Genomic DNA, 24,157 nt, shown 5'->3' on the forward strand with positions numbered 1-24,157 from the left:
CTCTCTCTCTCTGTCTCTGTGTGTGTGTGTGTGTGTGTGTGTGTGTGTGTGTGTGTGTGTGTGTGTGTGTGGTAAACTTGCTCTTAGACATGCCTGGGCGTATTCTCAGTCAGTGCTGCTCAGAGGCCTGAGGCACTGAAATGACTGACACACACACACACACACACGACAGCCTCCATGTGGTTTGTTTCGTCCAGTGAAGCATAAATGCAAACTAATCGAAGTAATCTAGCTAATCAACAAAAGACAAATGCTGTAAAAAGCAAATGTAATCGTTCAACCTCCAGTTGTCTGTCATCACAGCGTTCAAAATGATCTAAGAGGCTATTTGTTTTCTGTGTTTATGTAACAGTGTCTTTGTGATGAGCACTGTCGTCTGGTTCAGTAATTACAATCTGACAAACAAGGCGAGACTTTGTACGGCAACTTGGCACAGTCACGTCACAATTAGTCACTTCCCTCGAAGATAAAAACAAAATTGATGGGGCTTTCTTCGTTTGAATTTTAATCATCAACAATGAGAGTATGAACAACTGTGAAGTCTGACAATGACATACTGTGTTTGACACTACATGCATACTACAGACAATGCTATCTTGATTTGTCTTGATAAAATAAAATATAAATGTAAATGCCTTTAAAAAAAAAAGTTAATCACCATTAGGAACGTTTTTTGGAACATTTTCTGCATTTTGGTTGTGTAGGAGCTTATGCTGGCGAAGGTTAAAGGAGAAATAAGGAATGAGGAATGTGGTGAAGGGAGAAGGAAGGAAAGGAGCAACATGGTGAAAGGAAAAAGAAGAAGTGGAGAAGGGAGAGAATGTCGAGTATGAGGTGAGGACAGCGAGCAAGCGTTTTTTTTTTAATTTGACCTGATGATGACACTGGATAAATAATAATAAATATAGTGTTTGCTTTTTTTGCCACGTGTTTTGGGGTGTGTGTTGGGCACAGATGCTTTACAAATATCAAGGTCTGGTGAGTTTGTTCCCACATGGTTCACACACTTCATATGGTCTGTAGCAATACAGCCTCCACCTCCACACCTGACCACACTGCTCAGTTTCAGGACTTGTCAGATTTGTTAAACTGACTGCATCAGCAGCTGCTGCAGCCACTGCTATCCAGAAAGATGTCTATTTAAACATTCGTGATGTTTCTGCACTGGCCATTTATGATTGATTGTGGTAGTGTAGTGGGCAGAATATGATGCTTATTTTTGTGCGTGAACCTTTTTGTCTTTTGTCGTTACGCGTAAACCTTTCCTATGGATTCTGAACGCAGTTTTATAAATGAGGGCCCTGGGCAGTTGAAGTGTTCAAAGCCTCGCTCAAATAAATTCTGGCTGTTTCTGAGGATAAAATCAGTGACCTTTGACCTTACAGTTCTAGGACATGCCTCTGACCCGCTGCACCCAAATTTGCCATCTCTCTGACTCCCAGTTGTTTTTGATAACTATTTGTGTCTTTGCAGAGTCAAAGATTGTAAAAAAAAAAAATTTAGGCTGCTGATTGGAATACATTGATAAGTGTGTGCTGACATTCTCACAGCTTTCAGTGGGTTGTGTGTGTGTGTGTGTGTCCTCACCTAACCTGATCAAAATGTCAAAATTCGACCTCACCTTTCTTAGTTTCTACCCTCATCTGACACATCTAATCTTTGTTCAGATCGCCACAACAAACCAAAGCCTCATGTTGTTTCAAGATGAATTGACTGAACTGACATTCAATGATAGAACAAACACATAGTGTAGAGCTTTTTGTTTGTTGAATACACAGTGGATGACATTGTATTTTCAGCATCCAAGAATTTGAGACAAAATTGTTTGTGGACCTCTGCACTGGAGCTCTTTTGTTGCTGACCTCATCTCATCTCACCTCAGCAGAGAAAACAGACTTTCACCAAATTGTTTGTGTGTGTGTGTGTGTGTGTGTGTGTGTGTGTGTGTGTGTGTGTGTGTGTGTGTGTGTGTGTGTGTGTACACCACCTGCTTGGCCCTGGATGAAATTTTCAAACTTTTAGTTTAACAGAGAGATTTAGACTCCTCCCTTGACAGTGGAGTAAATTGTGCTACATTACTATTATCATGCAAGAAAAAAAACTTTCACAGGCCATTTTGAGTCTTGCAGTGCAGGTCATACAGTATAGTGTACTTAACTGTATACTCATAAAAAAGCATGATATAACCCTCTTACTGTGGGCGAATATTTACCCAGTCACAAAATGATTAGCACCAACTGATATTTGAGCTAACCATGAGTTAACGGCTTTATTGACTGTGGGAGTTTTCAGAGTTTTCAGACACTGTGGGCATGCTGTGTAAGCTGCACTGATCGTGTGTGTGTGTTCAGATTTGAGTGAGTTATGTTCTCAGAGGAGTGGAATTTTTGATGCTAATTGCAGCAATTGGGGGCTAAGGGTTCTAAAACACCTTAATTGCCTCCATTCTCCAATTGCTGATCATGTTGATAAGCGAGCCAAATCGGTGGGCTAAAATAGAAAACTAATTTCATAGATTACCACCCCCCCCAAACTCTCCCTTGCTCACTGAGGGAGGTGTGCCTCACAGACTGCAAAACCTCTGCTTTAAAAACGACATGATCATAAGTACATTATTTCAGTGTTGAATTGGTTGCACAGAACTCAACATCTTTTATCTTTAATTAAGCGAAAAAAAAAACATCTGACATATCCTCAGTTATGAATGTCAGTAACCTCTGTGACCTTTGTCCTCCTGAGCTTAGGCTTGCCTACCAGTTTCTCATCTGTTTGACCTTTTAACAGCCTTGTGTGGTTTCACCTCAGCAAATGAATATTAGAGGGCTGATTGGTTACAGATTCAATTTTCCGGGGACCTCACAGTAGCTAGCTGAAGTTTAGCTGTAGAGCAGGGGTGTCCAAACTGTTCCACAAAGGGCCGTGTGGCTGCAGGTTTTTGTTCCAACCAATGAAGAGCACACAGTTTGACCAATCAACTGTCTGAAGACTGAGATCAGTTGATTAAATGAGTCGAGTCTGGTGTGCTGCTGCTTGGCTGGAACAAAAACCTGCAGCCACACGGCCCTTTGTGGAACAGTTTGGACACCCCTGCTGTAGAGCATCCATGCTCACATCCATGCTGTCAAAGTTTTAATACAAGGAAAGAAAACTGAACTCAGTTTCTGTTACGCAAAATACTATTTACATTGAACTGACATTTAAAAACAAGTTGATAGCTAAATATTTAGTTACTCATCAGATATTGATGTTTTTACTACTCATACGGTGTCCTTTCAGGGCGGCAGAGGACTCTCAGCATAGTTTTTTTTTTTTTTAAATTCATTTGGCTTTGGCACTGCAAAATCACTTATGCATTGCACCTTACAATGATAGGGAAACCCTGCAATAATCAGGAAATGACTGCCTTTGACTTAAAGGAGTAGTCTAACATTTTGGGAAATGTGCATATTCGCTAATTTGAGTAAGATGAGCATAAAGACAAGAAACTGGGGGACACAGTCAACCAAGAAGTCTGGCACATAACCTTGTTTTTGTATGGATTAAACAAACGACATATAACATGTTAATTGGAGTTAGTGTTTTAGAAGTCCTGTTAGGTGGATTTCATTACCTTTGGACAGAGCTAGGCTAGCTTTTTCACCCTGTGTTTGTGCTAAGCTAAGCTAAGCTAACCAGCTGCTGTCTGTAGCTTCATCATTACTGTTCAGATATGAGAGTGGTATCACACCTCTCGTCTAACGCTCTGTCACATGGTGAAATAAGCACTTCCCAAACTGTCAAACTTTTTAACTGAAACAGATTTTCTAAATATATATATGTATAAATATTAAAGGAACTTATCAGTGAAAAACAAAATTAGAAAAGAGTGAGTGACTGACATTTAATGAAAGACCAGTATTAGCCCCATTTACTAACCTAATTCTAATGAGATCAATACTGTTCCTCTGTTTAAAATAATTATTGTCTAGCAGCTTAATGCTACTAACACTAACACTGCCCTGACTCCCGTTACATCCGTCCATACTGAAAAGGTTCAGTTAGTGTCAAACCCAAAGGGCCAAAGCGTCCATTGTAAAGTGTGAGCACACTTTATGTTTTGTGTGGATCAGACATGAGATGTGTACATTTAGATTTCACAGTATGTTTCACAATCCAACTGAGAGTTTTAAATGGGACGGCTAAATAACGCAGAGTGCAGTGTTGATCTCCCGCTGACAGCTGTCATTATCACCTTGCAGCACTGCTGAATACTAAAAGTCTCACTCTGTGGTTAAGAATTCATTATAATTTCTAAGAAATTGTTGAGCATCAGTGGAAACTACATTTTCACTTTATCCATCATAGATACCAAATAAGGAGCCATTATAAAAAGCAGGAGGAGGCAACACATCGTGACTAATGGAAGAAATGACATGTCATGCATAGATGATATATCAAGTAAATGTGAGCAACCTAGCCATAAGACATATGTCTACTGGATGAGTACAGAGATGGATAATTTGCAGTGCACGCCTGAGTGTTCAAATGTACTTAATGTACTTTACAGAAACATGAACTGTAGTTTCGTTGTACTCCTTCAAAAATACCAACAACAGACAACTTCCTCAGTTTGAGATGTTTTATTGGTGTATTGTCATCATTTCTTACAGTCAGGATTCACTTCTGCTAAACTTTACTCGACAGGCCCAGAATGAGAAGCATGCTGAGCTTTATAGGCAGACAAATATATCTCCCCTCCTCTTTCTCTCCCTCCCCGACTCACTCAGTCTTGCTTTTTCACACGCACACTCTTTCCTGTTTGATCTTTGTCCCTCTCTTCCTAGTTCACACGCTCTTTTTAAAACACATACACTCACACACGCAAACATGATCTGACTGTCTTCCTTGTTTTGGTTCAGCATCTTTTTTCTCTCTGCTTTCTTCAGGCTGCTGACACATTGCTGTGATAAAAACACAGTGTCTTAAAATACATTTAAAAAGAAACTCACAGACAAGCTCCTCAAACTTAAATCACCTGGGGGTCTCAAACTTAAATTGCCTGGGGGCCACTGGCCTGATGGTTCTCTCCTACAGGGGTCGCTTGAACTCCCCTCTCACAATGAATATTAACCCTTCACACAAAAAAGCGGATGAGGGGCCCTAACCAACCCTTCCTACCTTTCATAAGATTTTTCATTAAAAAAAAATATATGATAAGGTTGTGAAATACAAAGCACTGTTAAAGATTAATCCCAAGCCAGTGTTTGTGGGTTTAGTAGCATCTTTCTTGTGGATGAGATAGTTTGACACCCCTGGTGCAAGATTAAAGGGAGTAGATGGGTTCAAGAGTTAATTTAAATCAACCAAAAATTATGTACTCTTAACTGATGGACATGTCGTGTCTGTCCTGAGCTGTTGTCTGTTTCTCTGTCAGTAATGTGTATCCTCCTGTCCTCCCCTTTCTCTCCATCTCAGGCTATGTTCACATTAATGCAGATTAAATCTGAAAATGGCACTGGTTTGCCAACTGTTTGGTGTCCATATTGAAGAGCTAAAAGAAAAAACAGATATTTGTGTCAATTACAGAACAGCAAATCTCTCAAATGGATTACCTGACCATGAAATGTGTCATCAAAAATTCATTTTAATGTTGTACAAAACATAAATGTGCGAATCACTTTTTTCTATGGACGTAATGAGTGAATGCTGTTAATACTGAACATAGCAGTAAAATGTTCACAGACAATGTATTTGTTATGTTTATGTCCAGGTACTCACAGAGTTTGGTTAAGTTTAGGGAAAGATTGTGGTCTGTTTTAATACAGAAAAAAAAGTTCACCATGACGTCAGACGCAACATGTTTATTTACATTTAATCCAAACCACAGTCTTTCTCTAACCTTAACCAAAGTGCTTTTGTTGCCTAAACCACAGACAAGACTCTGGATGTAAACCCTGGTTTCTGTTGCGACAGTTGTGCGCTTTGTACGCCCGCCATCCACCCCAACCACCTCCTCAAGACTCCAAAGCCGTTAATAAATGTGGCGCTTCATTCATGACAAAAATATGCTGCCTGTGAGCATAATCCAGCCAGCGAATTCAAAATGTATCTGCTGTTGCAGTTTTGTTGTTTGCGAACATCATTTTTAGGAGACGGGGCTGTTCTTCAGGTTCAAAACCTGTTTTTTTTTTTGTGAGACAGAAAATCGGTTCATCTCAGGACAAACAGAAGGGGAAAGGGGAAAAATAAATTTTTCAGGAATGATGCATGTTCACGCTGAAAACCACATTTTGGAATTCAACAATGCGGTTTTAATGGGTGACAACAGCCTGAGGGTCATGAAACTCACTCAACCCATAAATTATGACCTGTTGGTAGTTTTAAAAGCATGACAGTGTTAGTCAGCAGTCACACCCAGCCAGAAATTCAGTGATCAACTAGTCACAGCTGTTCAAATATAATCAATTAAATAATTTTTTATTATGTACTTTTAAAAAGTATTATGTGAGAGCGATGCTATCAGAATATGTACTTAAAATCTTATATTTTTAAATGTCTTTTTGTTTGGGATCCTATTATGAGAATCTGATTTTCCTTAACCGAAGTAAACATTTGAAAAATAAATCTTAATGATCTCCATTAAACTTACTGTTTTTAACTAGGTTGTCACATTTCATACTCTCCTTTCAAACAGCTCCTTTTCCACACTTATTCACACAAATTTATCAAACCTGGACCTGATCCTTTCAGCCCCAAAGGATGCAGAATCACTGATGTGAGACCAATCAGGCCAGTTTTCAGCTCTGGGAGGGGGGAAACCCTCTGCTGCCAAAACACATAAGCAGCCATGTTATAGCACCCACAAGTAGTTACAGTTCTGAGGAAGTGCAGGGTATAGTCCTTAAATGCCTCCATGTGTAGCCTCTGATGCAGGGGAAAAAAGAAATCCCACTCTAAAGTAACTTTTTATATATTTATTTAACTGTTTATGTGCCTATGAACAGCTGCCAGACACACACATTTACTAAAAAAGAAACATTAGAGTTAGGCTTTGTTTACTGAAGTGCATTAACAGTCCGTGGAGGAAGCCAGTGAGCTGACATTCAAATAATGTTAGAGCTGAAACGATAAATTGATTGTTAAATTAGTTAACCAACAAAAAAAATAATCTGCAGTGTTTTTAATAATCCATGAATCACTAAAGTAATCGTTCAAACTCAAGTGTCAAACATTTCTTAGTTCCAGCTTCTAAATTGTGAGGATGTGAGGTTTTTATTTGTCTCTTGTGATAACAAACTGAAAATCTTTGAGGTCTGATTTTTGGGTGGGTGTTAGACTGTTCATCTACCTGAGTGAGAGTCATTATGAGCTGAGTGTGTTTCATGACCGTTACCAGTGTTTGACATTTACATTACGACACCAAAACGAGCTGGATTCAGTCTAGTCGGAAGTTAATGTTTAAGTTGATTTAATCAAATTTATTGTTTTGATCATTTAGGTATAGGCAAGGTGCATTAGCTACAACACACAGAGAGGAAGAACAAATTCCTTCAGTCATTAAAGGCCAGTGTCTTTACTGGTATTTTGAAAAGTGTTTCTGCACAATTAAATAAAATTTAATGTCAAATTAGGAAATCAGAAAATGTGCCTGCCTAAATTTAAAATTTTTGACGGAGGACCTGTAACTAGTATCTTTTATTCAGGACTAACTCTGCTGTAAGTCAGACTTATCATATTCCACTATTTAGACATAAAAATGCAGCAAAAAATGTAAGAAATAAAACTACACTGTGTTTTTATGTGCAAAATGATCTTATCCCAACTTATATTTGTTCCTCTTTCACTGTAAGTCTATGTTTGCCAGTAAATCACTGAAAATATTAATATTTAAGCATTTAAAAATTTCCTTAAAAAAAAATTACGATCTATAGAGATACCGTATGAAAGCTCCACATCAGCACTCTCAGATGGTTTTCTCAGCTTCCCTCTACGTGATGATAAATAAAGTTAGAAAATCAAATGCTCAGCACAATCACTGATGAACAGACGGACTCCGGAGGCTAAGTAATCTTTTGCTTGTGTGTTTCTAGCTGTGGTCACCACCAGTCAGGATTTCAACAACATCAGCATTACTTCACTGGGTGTGGAGATTTAGCTCCAAAACAGCCCACAAGCCGGAAAGACAGTTTGGCAAGTCAAAAGCCCTCAGCACTTTGGACAATTACCAACATCCTGCAGGTGTTATGGACATTCGGTGCGATGCGACAATAAAAAGCTTACTTACTGCCCCTTCAAACCTCTTGAATTTGTTCTTCCTTTTGACATTTCAGCAAAATTATTCCCTGAAGCAACTCCAAAGCACTTTTTTTTTTCGCCAAGAACCAGCAGCTGCAAACCGCGGCACACAGCACCACCTCTTCTGTAGCTGCCTGCGGTCACCGTCCACCATCCTCCCCATCTCATGATGATGATGTCATGACCCCAAACTGACTCAGCAACATCTCAACTGGAGCAAAGCAAGAGAAAAACATTGTTAGGATGCAGGAAAAAAAAGCGATAAACATGGAGAATGAAGGTAAATAACACTGGAGATATGAGAACATAAGATGGCACATAGTATTAAGTGGTGCGCAGGTATGACAGCATTGTTAATTGCATTATAGCCGAAATAAAACTGTCTGGAACGGCACATGGTGCAGCACAAACTATTTTTAGCTTTTATTGCCCCCAAATAAAAATGTGTTTTTTTGCAGACCTACAGAGAAGAAAACACATTTTAATTCCCTAAAAATAAAGATGAAAAAAGGAACAACATGGACTACAATTTATCAGTCCCACAGATTGTCCAGTACTTTCCATTTGCACTATAATCATATAAATATAATATAATAAAACATCCTAAAATCCAATTTTTGTCCCCCTCAGTTTCATCATTTCAGCTTAATTTTCTTACCAAAGTCTCTCTGGATATTTTTCTTTTACTGTTATGTCACTGGTCCCACTTAAATGATACAGTCATTGAAGTCACCTTCAGTCATTACCATGTGCTCAGAGCTTAAGGAGCAGAAGCAAGTTCTTTATACTGAGTTTGTGCCCTCAGTTTTGCCTCTCAGGCACCAGATAAATATAAGACAGGGAAGCACAGTTCTTTGTAGACACAAGTACAACATTATTAGAAAGTATAAAGTATCTATTAAGGAAACTAAAATTGATTTTAGTTAGGGTTTGTTATACTACCTTATGTACAAAGTACAATAACCTATACACACGCTTTTTAATCATTCCCTCCTTTTATCTCCAGCTTTTTTTCTGACTCAGATAATTCAGACTTAACAGCTTCCTTAAATCCTCCCCACGTTCCTTTCTAGTTAGTGACAGTATTAAATTACATGAATTATATAATTACATGAAGTACAAATTACAAGACCCTATTCCGAGTATCAGGAAACTAGTGCCATATTATAAAAAGCTAAATGTGCCTTTTACACCTAAGTGGCCTAATGTTCCTTCTTAATTGCCATAATTTACTAAACTACGGTTTAGCAACACTCAGTAAATCTGAATCGATACAAACAAGTATGAAAATATCAGTCTTAACTGTCCCTTCTGCACGTTAGATGTCCCCCATGAAATTCCCAAGGTTTAGGCGACTTAACTTTTCCTAATTATATTGAAAACGCACTTCAATGCGCTTACACAATTATTGCCTTTGCAAACATAAATACAAGTCTAGACAAAAAGCAACTTGGCAAATGTAAATATGTTGTTTCGCCGCTACAACACTTGTATTTAATAAACACGTGTGTACAATGTTAAATGTCATTTCAGCTCCCTGCTTTCCCTCCAGACTTTCTGGCCTTTTTCCGGATCAGACTGTTGACATGACACATGGCTCGCGCACACACGCACACACACAGACACATGCACACTCACACACTCACATTACAAGGCAGCATCGACAAAAACAAAAGGAAATGTCGGTCTATGATTTCGACTAAAAATACATACTAAGTCACAATCCAGAGATGATCTTCCCGCTCTTATTAAACCAGAATTTTATTTCTTTTTCCTTCAACATTTTGGTCACAGACAAAAGCTAAACAATACCAGAAATTACGTTTGGGTACAAAAGTTTAAAACAACAAATAAATAAAACCGCAGGACAGCAGCTTTTTAAAGTAATCCACTATCTTCTGCGATTCCCTTGTTTTCTTCCCATTTGTTCAAACCATCATGTGCTATACTGTGGCATTATTCGTTGGTGGATATGTACCGTACTCTCTCTTGCATATTTACTATGTTACACACTGTTTTTAAGGTGCCTTTCTAACATCTGGCCAAGGACAACAGATGAAAATTAGCCTCCTAAGGAAGCTCTGGCTTATTTACAGTTAATCTAGATTTGTAAAAAATAAATGTTTAAAAGTGTGAGCAGCAACAATTCCTGGCCTCCTAAGGTCTTTAATGCACAGACAAGAAGAGTGAGTGAGTGAGTGAGTGTTCGGGGGACCATCTGAGTCACCAGCACAGATACTATACACGATCTCTACAGAGGAAATGGACGACATTTGCAACGGCAACACACCATCTGCACCACAGACTGCTGTATTGATAACAACTGTGCACCACAGTGAGGCAGGTACATTTAGGTTTTAGGTGAAGTTTCCTCTGAGACGTGCCTCAATTTGTTTTTCACTGTCTGGACACCCAACTATCCACTCAGCTCACTCTGACACACTGAAGCTTATCAGAGCCAATTTGCAACTGCAGTTATTTGTCAAGGATTTATCTCAGCATCATGATAGAAGATGAGAGAACTAAATGTTCTTTTGTTGTAACGTACACTTTGGAAAACTAAACTAAGTCAAATTTTCCACACCTGTCATGCCAGCTCTTTTATTTTCTATTTATTGATTGTTTCCCGTGTATTTACTTTGTACTTGCTAAACTGAAAGAGCTAAACTGTGTTTATTCTGTTTTATGTTTTGATAAATAGAGCTAAACAGGGCCAGTCAATTAAAATTCCTGACAACAAATCTTAAATTAACATAATTTACGACGTCAGATTTACTTAAAAGAGTAATAATTGGGGTCACTTTGATTTGACCACGCTTTGTTTAGTCATGATGGACCCCGTCTGCCCAGTGTAAATAGATTAAAGCAAAGTATTTTACTTTGAGGCTTCGCTTCACTGACAGAAAAAAAAAAGTGCAGTACAGTTTTGGCTAAACAACAGACGAGAGGACCTCCTCCCTGGAGCTTTGTGCATCACTGGAAAAGATGAAAGCTCCTAGCAGACATTTACACTTGAGGCTTTTAGCAGATGATATTCTGGAAAATTTACTCTGACTATAGTGTAAGACTACAAACGTGAGACACTTGGACTGTGGATAAAACAACATATACGTTTTCTTTTTGTGCTAATCTGGTCACAGAATATCCCTCATCATGTATGGTGTTTATTTTATTATAAACAGTTCTGATTCAATCATTTAAAGACGTTATAAAAAATAAAGTACTGGTGACCACATGCATGTATTCCTACTCTCCTGCAAAGGCAGCAGCATTTTAAATTAATTATATTTTATGTGTAGTTTGGTGACTTTCCAGCACAACATGTTGATAATTATGACTCACAATTTGTGATACGCACTCTGTGTACGAGTGAGTATCCTGGGCAACGGCCAAGACAGAGACGTGACACACTGTATACAAGACTTAAAGTAATTAACAGGCATCATGTTGATAGATTAGGAAAGGTGGAGATAGGTCTGACTGTGAGACTAGTTTGATATAGTCTGAGTAACGTTATATGCTTTTTTCTTAAGGATTTATAAGACACAATATTGTTATCATCCTGGCTAATGACATTGAACTAATCAATCTTGTTGCATGATACACTGACTACATTTATAGACGGGAGATACGTCTGCATTAACTAGCTAGCCAGGTTTATCAATTACTGTTTGTCTAGCTTTCACTTACAAGTACGTTACTGCACTACTAAAATTTCCATCTTATCAAGTAATTTTTCACATTTACTATTTTAGTCTTTTTTTTTCACAAAACAGGGATATAGTCTGTGCTCATATCTGTTTCCAATATTAATGCAGTTGTCTCAAGAATTTCCTAAAATCTTCGTTTCATGATTCCTGTGCAGCTATTTGCCTGCTTTAAAGATATTTTCATTAAAAAAAAAAAAACAAGGCTTTAATGGCTCAAAAATACACAAAAAGTACTTGATAAGATGAAGATCATATGTACACACACAATTTTTTTCCTGTAGTCACAGTTAAAATCCCCAGAAACAGAGAAATCTTATGTAAATACACATGATGCGCACACGCGTACACAACTAAACATATTAAGACAAATCTCTTCTAACTGACAGGCTCTTCTCTTGAGGATGAATGTCTTTACCCATCTAAAAGTACCATAGGTGGACACTGTGATTAAAGACCTTGTAAGAGGGGCAAAAAGATAAATTACTTCCATTTATAACCCATCCTCTCTCCTCACACCATTACACCGACCACAGGCCAGACGGTTAGAAATTTCTCAGCTTTGGTGACGCCTTTAATCATTCTGTTAAGAGCTGAGGAGATGAATTAGTCGGTTGCCCTTTTTAAGTGGAGCACCACTTAGTTTCAGACCTAAGATATCGCTGTGAAAAGATGTTTCAATTCCACTCTTTGACTTTTTGAAATTTTCTGTCAATTTCAATATAAGTATTAGATATTACTGTAAACAGCATGACCTCAGATTCTCAGGAACTGAGGAGAACCATTTCAGAGAGAAATTCTGAAATATCTCTACTGATTTTAAACAAATCTAAAGGTCCCAAAGCTCAAACACCTGCAGCAACATTCAGCCCATAACCATAATCAGCTTCACCTCAAAAGTAAACAACGACATGACTGTCTTATACAAGGCAGTCAAGAAAAAAAAGGATTACACAGTGTACCCATTCACTCCAGTGATCTTTTTCTCTGCGGACAAAGACATGTAACTATGATGAATAATTTACTGGAGGGACAGGACCAGATTAACCAGTCTGATAGATGACTTGGTGCTTTGTCTTCGCTGCCTGATAAAATGGATCTGCATTTAGCTCTCTCCGGGCAGTTTAACCACTGTGGAGTACATTTATTGAAAAGAGAGCGACAGGATGCTTTAAAAGGTTGTAACTGATTATGTTTAGATACACAGAACAGCAACAATGTGTCCTCTCTGCCTATATTCACGTGGAGGTGGATTTAATGAAAAAATTTTTTACAATTTTTTTATTTTTTAAAGGGCCCAATGTTGTTTTATTTAATAAAACATGTACATTATCTGATAGGATCAGGGCACTACTCATTTACATGACAAGCTCAGGGTTTGGTATTTGTAAAGACACATGTTTGATAAGCTCTGAACAAATATCCAAACATAGCATAGACTACCTTCTTGGTAATTAGCTAAAGTGATTGGGTTAGGCAGCCATTTCGCCACAGCTTTGTTGACACTTCTGAGTTGTCAGAAATTCCTGATATGTCTGACTGGTAATTATAGCTAGGACGGTGGTGTAAACAATTTTTGCTTATAACTGTAGTCTGAAAAACATGGCTGCTAAATTAGTGTACACACTGCAGACCCTCCTGCACGTACCAAATGTACTCAAATGACAGATTAGCATGCATGGCTAACAGGTAGCTTCTGGCAGCTGTTTGAGCCACCAATTGCCTTTTTCTGGAGAGATGGGAAGAGATTCTAAATAATATTTGTGCAACTGAAACACACCACCGGCGTTACTTTGTTCAGCCGGTTAGAGTGAATACAAATTGAATTGTGGTTAAAGATCAGGGGTTACGCCATGGGATTTCTCCACTCTGTTCATTACCGGTGAAAAGACATTTACCAGTTTGATGGATGAGTAGATGTTTTGTCTAGCCGTCTCTTTTAATAAAGTGGAAACCTACATCAGTATTCAGCAGGTTTAAGAGTACTTAACACCGGCTGTATGTATTGGCTGGAGATCAAAGGTGAAGGCATCCTTCTGCCAGTCCTTACTCTCAGAGTATCTGACTCATCTAACTGTGCTGAATATTACTGTTGTTGTTGAAAAGCTTCTATACTACTGTACTATACACTACACTCTCGATTTATTAGGTACACTCCCCTAAAACTAATGCAATAAATCCTGTCTTCGTAAATGTTTTTTTTTTTTTTTTTTTGGTTTGTTTCTGAAGATGTAAAAACCGAGATATAAAGCCTCCCAGAAAAACAAATTAACATTTAAAACCAACTAACTGATCAAATAGAAAAACACCTACAACAGCACAGAGAAACCACATGAACACTGAAAGCTGTCAGTTCGTCAGAGGTTTGAAAAGCAAAATCTGTGCTGTCTGTCTCATTTGGTTGAGACAAGCTTCAAGATAAAAAGGGTCTCTATAGTCTTTTATGGAAATGTTTGCTCTGTATTGTTATTAATGTTACATGACTTCTTTTGTTTTTGTGGAGAAATCATTTACATTCAATTACTAACTAAAGCTCTATATTTTACATTTTGTTGGTACAGGTTTCTAAGGTGACTGCAATCAGAACAATGCACGTTCTCGGTCTTAACACAATGCTCACACGTCCATTGAAAGAGTTGTTGGCTGCTGTCATAGATGGATTATGAGAAAATGGGCCCCTGGGCACAGACAGTTTGTGCCAAATCAGAAGAAATTCTCCGTTCACAAGAACGGGACGTACGATACAAAAACGTAAAACAACAGGACACAGGAGGTATAAAAACCTGAACCCTCATCTGCGGTGAAGAAAATCTGCAGGACAAAACAAATCACTTTAGAGCCAGAGTGGGTGAGGAACTTTCCATTGTACTCTCATTAATTCTGCTCTTTCTTTTACATTTCACGGAAGAAGGAGCTTATTTTCTGATTGGGGAGATGGATGTGGAGATAACACAGCTCAGACCAGAATGAGAGAGGTGGGACATTTACCACAAATTGTGATCTGTTCACACACACATATACACACACACACAGCTGTCAAAACAAGTCAAGAAATAGAGGCACTTTTGCACAAGACTTTTAAGAAGGAAAATTAACATCTGTTGCTTTTGTGCCTGATTTGTGTGTGTGTGTGTGTGTGTGTGTGTGTGTGTGTGTGTGTGTGTGTGTGTGTGTATGTGTGTGTGTGTGTGCGTGTGTGTGCAGGCGGGCGGGCTTGGGCAGGCGCACGGGCATGGGTGGACGGGCAGGCAGGGGACTGTGGACGGGAGCCAAGTGGCCGGCTGTGTCAGGCCTGATGGAAGATGACTGGAAACAGTCATGCTGCACTTTCAGCTTCCACTCAGATACAGACAGGCTCCCACGCACCACGCTGAAGAACGTCTGCTAATTAAATTTGTGTCGCTGTCAGACAAAAGCTTCACAGGTCTGCATTCAATTTTCGTTCCTCAGTTTAAAGAATTAAATTCACAGCACCGAGCAAGCCCCAGGGACTGGTCCCTGCAGTGTACTCTGTACTGTATCTTGGTAGAGGCCTCCTCTTAAGCCCTTACCTACTGTACTGACTGATTGTAAAAGGCGTCCCTATCCTCTAATGACTCCAGACTGAAGTGGCAGCTCATTTGGCACAACATGACACTACAGGACGTAGGTCACTTCTCACATTTTGTATAAAATGAAAGCTACATCCTCACAAAACTGCACCACATGCACACAAAATGCTTTCAGATTGTGGATTTCTGGAAGAAAGTTTTAGAGATACTTTCGAATGTACTGTGCAAAACCCAAAGGCAATCCGTGGAGACTTCAGGAAGGTACTGCTCCCAGCCAAGACAAAGTCAGAAACCTAACAGCCCATAAAACAGCAAAATGTTGTTTTTACTGTTCATCTTTTGTATGGATTATACAGTTTTTCAGTCTTTGTGCTGAGCTTAAACAACCAGCTGCTGACTCCAACTTTTCAATTACCATACAGATGAGAGTGGTATCAATCCTCTCCTCCAACACATCAAACTATTAATTTAATTACAGCTCCACCTTAGCACTGCGTTAAGAAGAGACGTCTCTCACTAGCCACCCTTACAGCTGCCAATAACCTGTACAATAAATGCAGTTTGACAGAATGGGGAGAATTTCAAAGATGGATTCTTGATTATACAGATACAACTAACATCTGACACCGGGGTAATTTCATACGCATCGTTCAGAAAAATCTTCATAGTGGATTATCCGGAATTTACTTAGGTAAGTATCTGAAATGTCAACAGTTTTTTTTATCTGAGGTTTGAACATGTAATCGCTACAAAAATCAACCCTCACCGGTAGAGAACATTTTGTAGGTCACTGTGCAGATGTTTCATAATGCACTTTGCATAAACTCAAAAATGGACAAAGGTCAAGATAAACAAATGATTCAAGGCTTAAGCTTTTGTGAAAACCGCATTTTCAAAAGGCAAAGAACTTTTACGTCTTCCTGCAGTGACCGGTCACGTTCAGTGGCTTTGCTTGCACGCCCGCAGTAACACCTCGGCAGCCAGCAGTCTGAGTAAGACGAACGTGGAATTAAAATGTACCAGTGATCCTCTTAAAATCTGACATGTTGCTCTTGCGAGTGTTCCAACAAACTGACAGAAAAACAGGGGCTGTGGTAATCAATCACACGAGCAGCTTGATCACACTTAACTGAGTGCGATGAAGGTGTAAACTTGTCGTGACTGGTTTTTATTAAACACAGTCAAATCAGAGTACTGCAGATAGGTTACTGTGATAGCACTGAACTCCAGCTGAGGGAATAATCACAGTTATATAGTCGGTGTGAGGTTTATGTCAGTCCTGCAACCACATTTTTTCACCTTTATTCTACAAATAGGCCTACTGGACATCTAACATTACTCATATTAAACACTATAAATATGTAACCTTGATAAATGTCCCACTTTAACTTACTTGCTGCAGTGTCACTCCACCCTCTTCTGGAGTTTTTCTACATGCTTCGTCAGCTGCTGTTATGAGCAGCTTCCAGGGTTTGACAGGATTTTTTTTTTTTTTACCCCAGTATGAGGCCACAATACTTGTGGTATCGATCATTAAGACTTGGTGATGAATGGATGGATTGCACTTTAGCTAATTAATCTGAGCTGCTGCAGTTGCACTCACTGTCAGTCAACCAACACGAGAGAGTAAAACTAAAATGCTGTGGGAGGAGGGGGGTGGGGGGGGGACTGTGACAGAGGATTTGTTGTTATTGAGAAATTTGCAATTGGGATAGTTTGTTTGTTTGCAGGCAGCTGCAGTGAAATAAAAACAATCCTGATTATTTTGTTTGACTTTTCACACTACACATTCATATTTTTGCAGACAGATTATAACAGGCCTCTAAATTGGAGAACATTTGCGGGGCATCTGCAAACTTAAAATAGCTCACAGGTGCTGGTGTGCCACACGAGGCTTCCTTTGTGTCACGTTACTTGAAAATGGCGAGATAGATTTGTTTTACCTCCTCAATAAAAGTCAAAATAAACCACTAAACATTTTCTTTTTTGTATTCTGGCCACAGTAACCTAAATGATCATATCATAAATACCTCACTCACTCACTCACAGCAAAGTCAGTCAGAGTCATCACAGCACTATTCTCACATTAACTGGTGCGACCAGCTATTTCAAAATGTCCGGATCACTCACTGCTAATCTGATCCCGAGGCAGCCATCACACCAGATCAGCATTTCACAACAGACGCAACGCAATAAAGTCTAAAGCTAGACGAGCACTGCATGGATTAAGCTTGATTTTAACCTTGAAGTGTTCGCCCCAGATCAGTTGTCTTTAAACGTGCCCTTTGAGGGGGAACACAACACCTGAATAATTGTCTGATTGATCAATGATCTGGCAGTCAGACGATCACAGATTTTGGTTGGTTTTCTTGTCGTTTAAGTAGTTTCACGGTGAGATTCCCCACATAGCTGCGTGTTGAGTATGAACTAAAAGAATGCAGATTTGTGACTGGGAGATAAAAATTTCAAATCAGATCAGGTCTTTCGATAAAACAATTCCGGTTCCTGCCCTTGCTCATCTTGAGCAAGGCACACAGGCCTGCTATTGTTCAGTGCAGTGTTTGTACTAGTTTCTATACAGGGCTTTGCAGAAATAGAACATTCTTAGGCAGCTGCTAGGGAAATAATAATTTAGTTAGGGTTTGCTGTCTTGCTCAAAGGCACGCAGACAGGGAGAAACACACTGCATTTTCTCCAGCCACAGCTTTGCCCTGCACACAGAAACGGCCAGACTGTGACAGAGGAATTTTTTTCACACCCTAACTGATTTTTACAAAACAGGTTTCATAGATTCAAGCAATGATCGAGGGTCACACACTGGAAAGGACAAGTGAAATTATCCTGGGCTTTGATATTTTATAATAAAACAAAGAAAAACCACAAAAAGAGAACTTGAACAAGCTGCTGTTGGAGAAATGACATCAATGGGGGTTGGCCAGATCTTACCTAAAGCTGGAAATGAGCAGACAGCAGCAGAAACAGTAATATCAGGTAAGCTTGTAAACCACGTTTACTGCAGCTCAGGGGTTTCCCATGTTTTATGTTTAGGAACCTTTGCGTAGGGCTTCATCACTATCGCTAATCTCCATCCATAAATATATAACTCTGTCTCACATTATCTCACATTACACTGCTCTCACAGCTGCTACTCAGAACAGGAATAGTTAGGGATTCTGTCAGATAAACATGTTTGATATTCACAACAAGGCACTGATCACACAGCCAAAGAGTACAGTAGCTTACGAATGTGTAGGCTCCTACCAGATGAGCTTTGCTGAGGTGGTTTCCCGACCACTTGTCAGGATGGGTGAATGTGGTGGAAACCAACTAGATAGTGGTGAATCTGTTTCTCAATCCTGCGTCTTAGCCCTGCAAAAGAAAAAAAAAAAAAATCCCCGTTTCAACAAGACATTTCGCCAAGAAACTGGGTCCAAAAAACACATCTATCAAAACAAGCAGATAAATTGTCTGTGAAAATTCTCAGTCAATCATGTCGTAGTATGTCATATTATATATATATAAGTGAGTGCAAAGGCAATTGGGAATGTCATTTTACAAGCGCAACCATCTGCTTTGAAACTGCACAGAAAAGAAACTGAATTCATTTTGTGAAGTGAGGAGTCTGAGCGCTGATAATTTTTCTACCCTAACAACTACTTCACTGCCATTTCTTGCATTTACTTGGTGTCATGGGTGTAAATATTAGAGTCAGTCTCTGACTTGATGGTAGAATTAAACCATCAGTGCTCTGACTTACAAACAGCAACTGTGAAGATTCAACGCTCTGTTTCTGCTCGCAGTGTTTGTGCCTGGTTCATAAATCCCTTTGTAAGAGTTCAGTCTCTCTGTTTGCAAGCCTACACCCACGGCATTCATAAATTAATGATGACACACCTGTTTACATTTACCAGTAGAAATGAGAACGTTCACACACAAATATTATATCGATCAGAGTTGAGACTGGCGGGGCCTGTGAATTAAGGCTTCCAATTCTCTCTCTGATGTTATCATTTTATTTGGCGCAATATGATAATCACACTCCTTTCAGCTGACTCATAAACGTCTCTGCATGAATGGCACAAGGTTTGTGTGGAGGTACACACACATACACACACACACACACACACACTCAGCACACTCTTTTTGAGAAATACCCGTTTCCGTGCGGAAATAGCTGCATGCAGTCATTATGTGTGCACACACCAGTTATATATCTGAGTCTAACTGCGTCTGCAGGTGAAAAAGAAAATTAAAAAAAAAAGAAAACTAAATAGACCCCGCTTCCACTGCTGCACAGAATTTTCTTTTCCTGAGATACCAGGATACCCTCATCGCAGAAGTCAATCGTCTCTCACGTGTTAACCACTGAAAAATGCTGGATGACTACACCTTGTTTCATAATTAAATGAAACGTATAAGCCAAATACATCTAAGCATCAGTACATCAATGAAAAGCTTTAGTGAAAGTCACACAATCCTTAAAATTTGTCATAGTAATAACAAAACATTTAAAACATTTTTTTTTTCATCTGGGTCAAAGTCCACATTAAAGATCATCCAAGTAATATGTGCAGTAACTCAAAAAATTGTACTAATGTACTCAATCAGACTGCAAAGAAATCCTGAAATGAAACAATTCCCGGAAAAACAAATACATCTGGACCTGCACTTCTGGACTTATGGCTTAACTTTCTTTGAAAACTGTGAACACGTGTTAGAAATATCCTACCCACTGACAGGACCGAAAAACATGCCCTGAAAACAAACACACCCTTGCAGAGGTAAAACTTTATGCCATGATATTTGTAAAAATTTTGTTAACAGTAAACATTTTCACATAATTCCAACTTGTAGCCCAGGAAAACCAAGTTTAATCCCCTAACGTGTCCATGTTCGTGGTCACAGGGATCCAGGTTTTAGTCTGGTGTAATAGTCTGTGTCAAAGATTTTTTTTTTCAGTGGCGTTTCTCACAGACAAGTTCACTCACATGTGTTAAGTATATTGTTTGAAACATGCGTCAGTGTCTGAAAAGCTGTCCCACACAGCATGCAGATGCAAAGAGGCCTTCGCGTGGGCAGAGTTTTTAGTGAACCTGAAGCCAAGCCTGTTCGTGCATACGCGTGTGTGTGTGTGTGTATGTGTGTGTGTGTGTGTGTGTGTGGCAGACAGAGAGAGACAGTGAAAGAAGATCTGATGTGGGTGGTCATCTTTTAATCTGGCTTGATCTCCTATCTTTCATTTCAATGGATATTTATTTAAATTCATTTCTGTGTTATTTATATCCTGTAATACCTTTTCCTCGTTTGTCTCCAGCTTGAGTTTTGTGCTGCTGCAGTGGCACAATTTTCCCTCAAGGCTTCATAATAAAAAACATTATTAATGAATCAGTCTCTGACGCAATTTTTTTAAAAAAATGTCAGGGAGTTTTTTTTTTTCGTCTTCCCACGTATCTTCTCACGTTGTTGCCAGTCAGGTAAAAAACACAGCTCTGCCTGGGGTTCATGTCTGCATCCTCACACACAATATATTACAGCTCTTCTAATGAGTAACCAAACCTAAACTTGGACTTTCCAGCATAACCATATCCTCACAAACCTGCGTTCTCATGTGAAATGCAGCCAGTGCTGAGAGAACAAACACAGCCGGAGTCACATTTTAGACGTAAAACCACTAAATCAAAGCTCATATAAAGGGTGACTCATGATGATGGTAGCAAAGGAAATCAAGCAAACGATCGTAAGGTGTGCAACATTTTGCCAGCTGACAAATGCACCCAAAACAAATCAAGTGCATTTTCACACGTCACAATGTATGAAATATGCATTTACTGTCATTACTACTCAACTGCATTGAATGATATGAATAACCTTTGTTTTAAAAGCTTATTTAAAAAATAATTACGTGGCCTTAAGTTGTTTTCTTTAACAGTTTGATCTCTCATTCCTATCAAATACAGCTCTAACAGTATGAAAGCATGATATTATGACTTAGTGAAAAGTACTGGTAACAATGAGAACATGATTACTACTATAGCACTCATATTATGACCACTATGACTACTGTTGTTACCACTATACCCAACCACTATTACTAATTGTACTACTATTTCTTCATGTAGTACAGTAGAGACTTAGTCAAACTGCATGAAAAAAAAAAAGTGCTAAAACAAACACAACGTAAAAGTGCAAATACATTTATGTGAAGTTTTATAGCCCAAAGTCTTCAGGGTAATGTGGCTAGACACAGTAACACAAAACAATATACAATAATAACAAGTGTCGGGCAAGTTTTTTTTGGAGAAATGTGATCAGTTATCACAAAAGTAAATTGCATTAAACAACTCCAAAGCCTCACACCACGTGTTACATTGTCAGTATTTATCACACAGAAGTCAAGAACGAGACATTGTGGTTTAACAAGAAGCTAGCTGTTGTTCTGGAGGTCCTCACAGTGAAGGTGCAGGTTCCACACCAGGGATATATTAAGGAAATTGATATGGCGCCTCCAGTGGCCACTTGTGGTACTGCCATGAAAAACCACCATTATAAAAGAGGCATCTGTAAAACCTTCACCTCCTGTGATCACAATCTGCAGAGCCACAAGTTCATCGAAATCTCTTCACAGGTCTTTCATGCACAAAAATAATTCGGAGTGTGACAGTAACGTACATCTTGTAAAACCTGTTTTTGCACAGAAACACTGAAAACTACCACAAGTAATCTGTTAATAATATGACTCACAGCATTACTGCATTCCTTGTGATTCCAGCTATCATTTCTCTGAGCAACAAACCTGTAAGGAGCGCTGTTAAACTGGATTGTATTACACTGTTGGGCTTTGGTATCCACCCCACCCTCTGTGCACAGAACCACCGTATAACATAATGCAGTTCAATACAACAGTAACTCAAACTGCTGCCTAACAAATGACCATTCAGCTGAGTCAACCTCTCCACAAGAGAGGAATAATCACAGATACTGAATTACAAAACAGAGGTGTTCCTGAAGCTGTGTCAGTCCCAGTTTCTGTCTATATGAGCTCCTGTTCTATGATGGTGTGTATCTACATAAAGTGCCAAAATTATGCCCCCATCACTAGCCACTCAAAAGGCTGATAGTCATCACACGGCTGATATAACAAGTAAAGTCTAGCCCACACATTTCTAAAAGCCGATGTGACTGTAATACAAATGTTTGTTTGTAACGGTGTTTATTGTGTCGCTGAATCAACGGTGGAACAAAGTATACACAACATGACTCAGCGTAAATAGCATCTAAATAAAGTGCACAGATGTTACAAGTACTAATGATACTGTAAAAATAGTTTTACAAGCAAATGTTCTGCAGTACAACTTTTTCTTATATAATGTAGTTGGTCATCATGGAGCTTTAGCAACTTTATATAGACTGGATTGTTATAATACAATACCATGTCATATTATATAAGATAAGAATATGTGTTTTGTATTATACTGTTAATCTGCTCTCAAGTAAAGGTACTGAAGTAAAAATTACAATAGTATTTCATTAAATGTGTTACTTTCTACCTCTCGGCTGAATGTTTTTGGTTTGTCATGAGTCGTGTCACGTCAATTCAAATCTGATCTAAGACAAAATAAGGATGGGGTAGAGACAAGATTTTACAAATCATCACTTCCTGATTTACAAAATGTCAGAACTTGATGCTGCATTTTTCACGCAAGAAGAGAAATGTTAGTGTGAGAAGAAAAGGTCTGGCTTGCATTTGGGAAAACTTTATAGTCACAGACAATTAGAGGTTCATGACTGTAGATGTAGGCGTACATATAGTAGGTGCCTCTTGCATACCTACCTACCGTAGGTAGGTGTATGCGTTCTGCACATAATAACATCAAATGCTGCACAGATGTGTGCTGTTCCAAAGACACAGACAAAGACACATCCTTTTCAACAGTAAACTGAGGCTGTGAGCAAGCAGAGGCCTCCAGTAAAAATAGCATGTTGGCTGGTAAACAAAGTGGCTTCAAAAAGGAAGTGAGAGGTTTAATATCAGTGAGTTGCTGAGGCAGCGGAGCACAGGGAAAATCCAGAGTCAATACATTTCAGTTCTCAGTACATGGCCTCCTGTCGCATATTTACATTCAGCTGAGGTTCCTATACAGGTTACTGTCTACAGTAGCAGAGTGAGTCCGAGAACAAAAGCATTGTATGGAGAAACAGAAAGCAAAGGTGAGCCACTGTGACTAAGCCAAAGATGTGACTAATATTCCTGGGAAACTGAACAGTGCTGCAGACAAAATCAGACAAAGTCTCCTATTTATATACCGCTTCTCCAAGCCTATAGATGTTCTGGGGACATGAGATGGAATGAGTCACTTTGTCCACACCCACTAGAACGACATACTGTAGAACAACATACTGTAGAAGTATTCGTCCAAAAAAACATGGCAAAGAAGTTAAATCTGGTTCAACTTTCTCTGAAATGCAGGGTAATTTCATCCGGCAAGACGCTGCGTTGACCAATCACCTACGAGCAAGCATGTATTACCGACTGTGAACACTGTATTTATGCCAAGTTAAAAGTACTTAAAAGATATGTTAGCTTCAGTCCCGGGTATGGTCAAGCTCAAAAAACATTTGGATCCC

At 39.0% G+C, this 24,157-nt stretch overlaps 1 long non-coding RNA gene across 12 annotated transcripts in view; it reads right to left on the minus strand.

The window, feature by feature from the left end:
• Positions 1–5,605: 5,605 nt before the first annotated feature.
• Positions 5,606–24,157, minus strand: part of LOC121189447 — a 75,314-nt gene continuing 56,762 nt past the window's right edge. For 11 of the 12 annotated variants that reach the window (XR_005894885.1, XR_005894883.1, XR_005894881.1 and 8 more), the window contains 2 exons: positions 18,794–18,901; positions 5,606–8,485 (listed from right to left, as the gene is read on the minus strand). This is a non-coding gene — a long non-coding RNA (uncharacterized LOC121189447). The remainder of the gene's footprint in view (positions 8,486–18,793; positions 18,902–24,157) is intronic. The other variant, XR_005894891.1, reaches the window with a different exon arrangement.

Source organism: Toxotes jaculatrix, chromosome 11 (assembly GCF_017976425.1).
Source record: "Toxotes jaculatrix isolate fToxJac2 chromosome 11, fToxJac2.pri, whole genome shotgun sequence".
Taxonomy (NCBI): Eukaryota; Metazoa; Chordata; class Actinopteri; family Toxotidae; genus Toxotes; species Toxotes jaculatrix.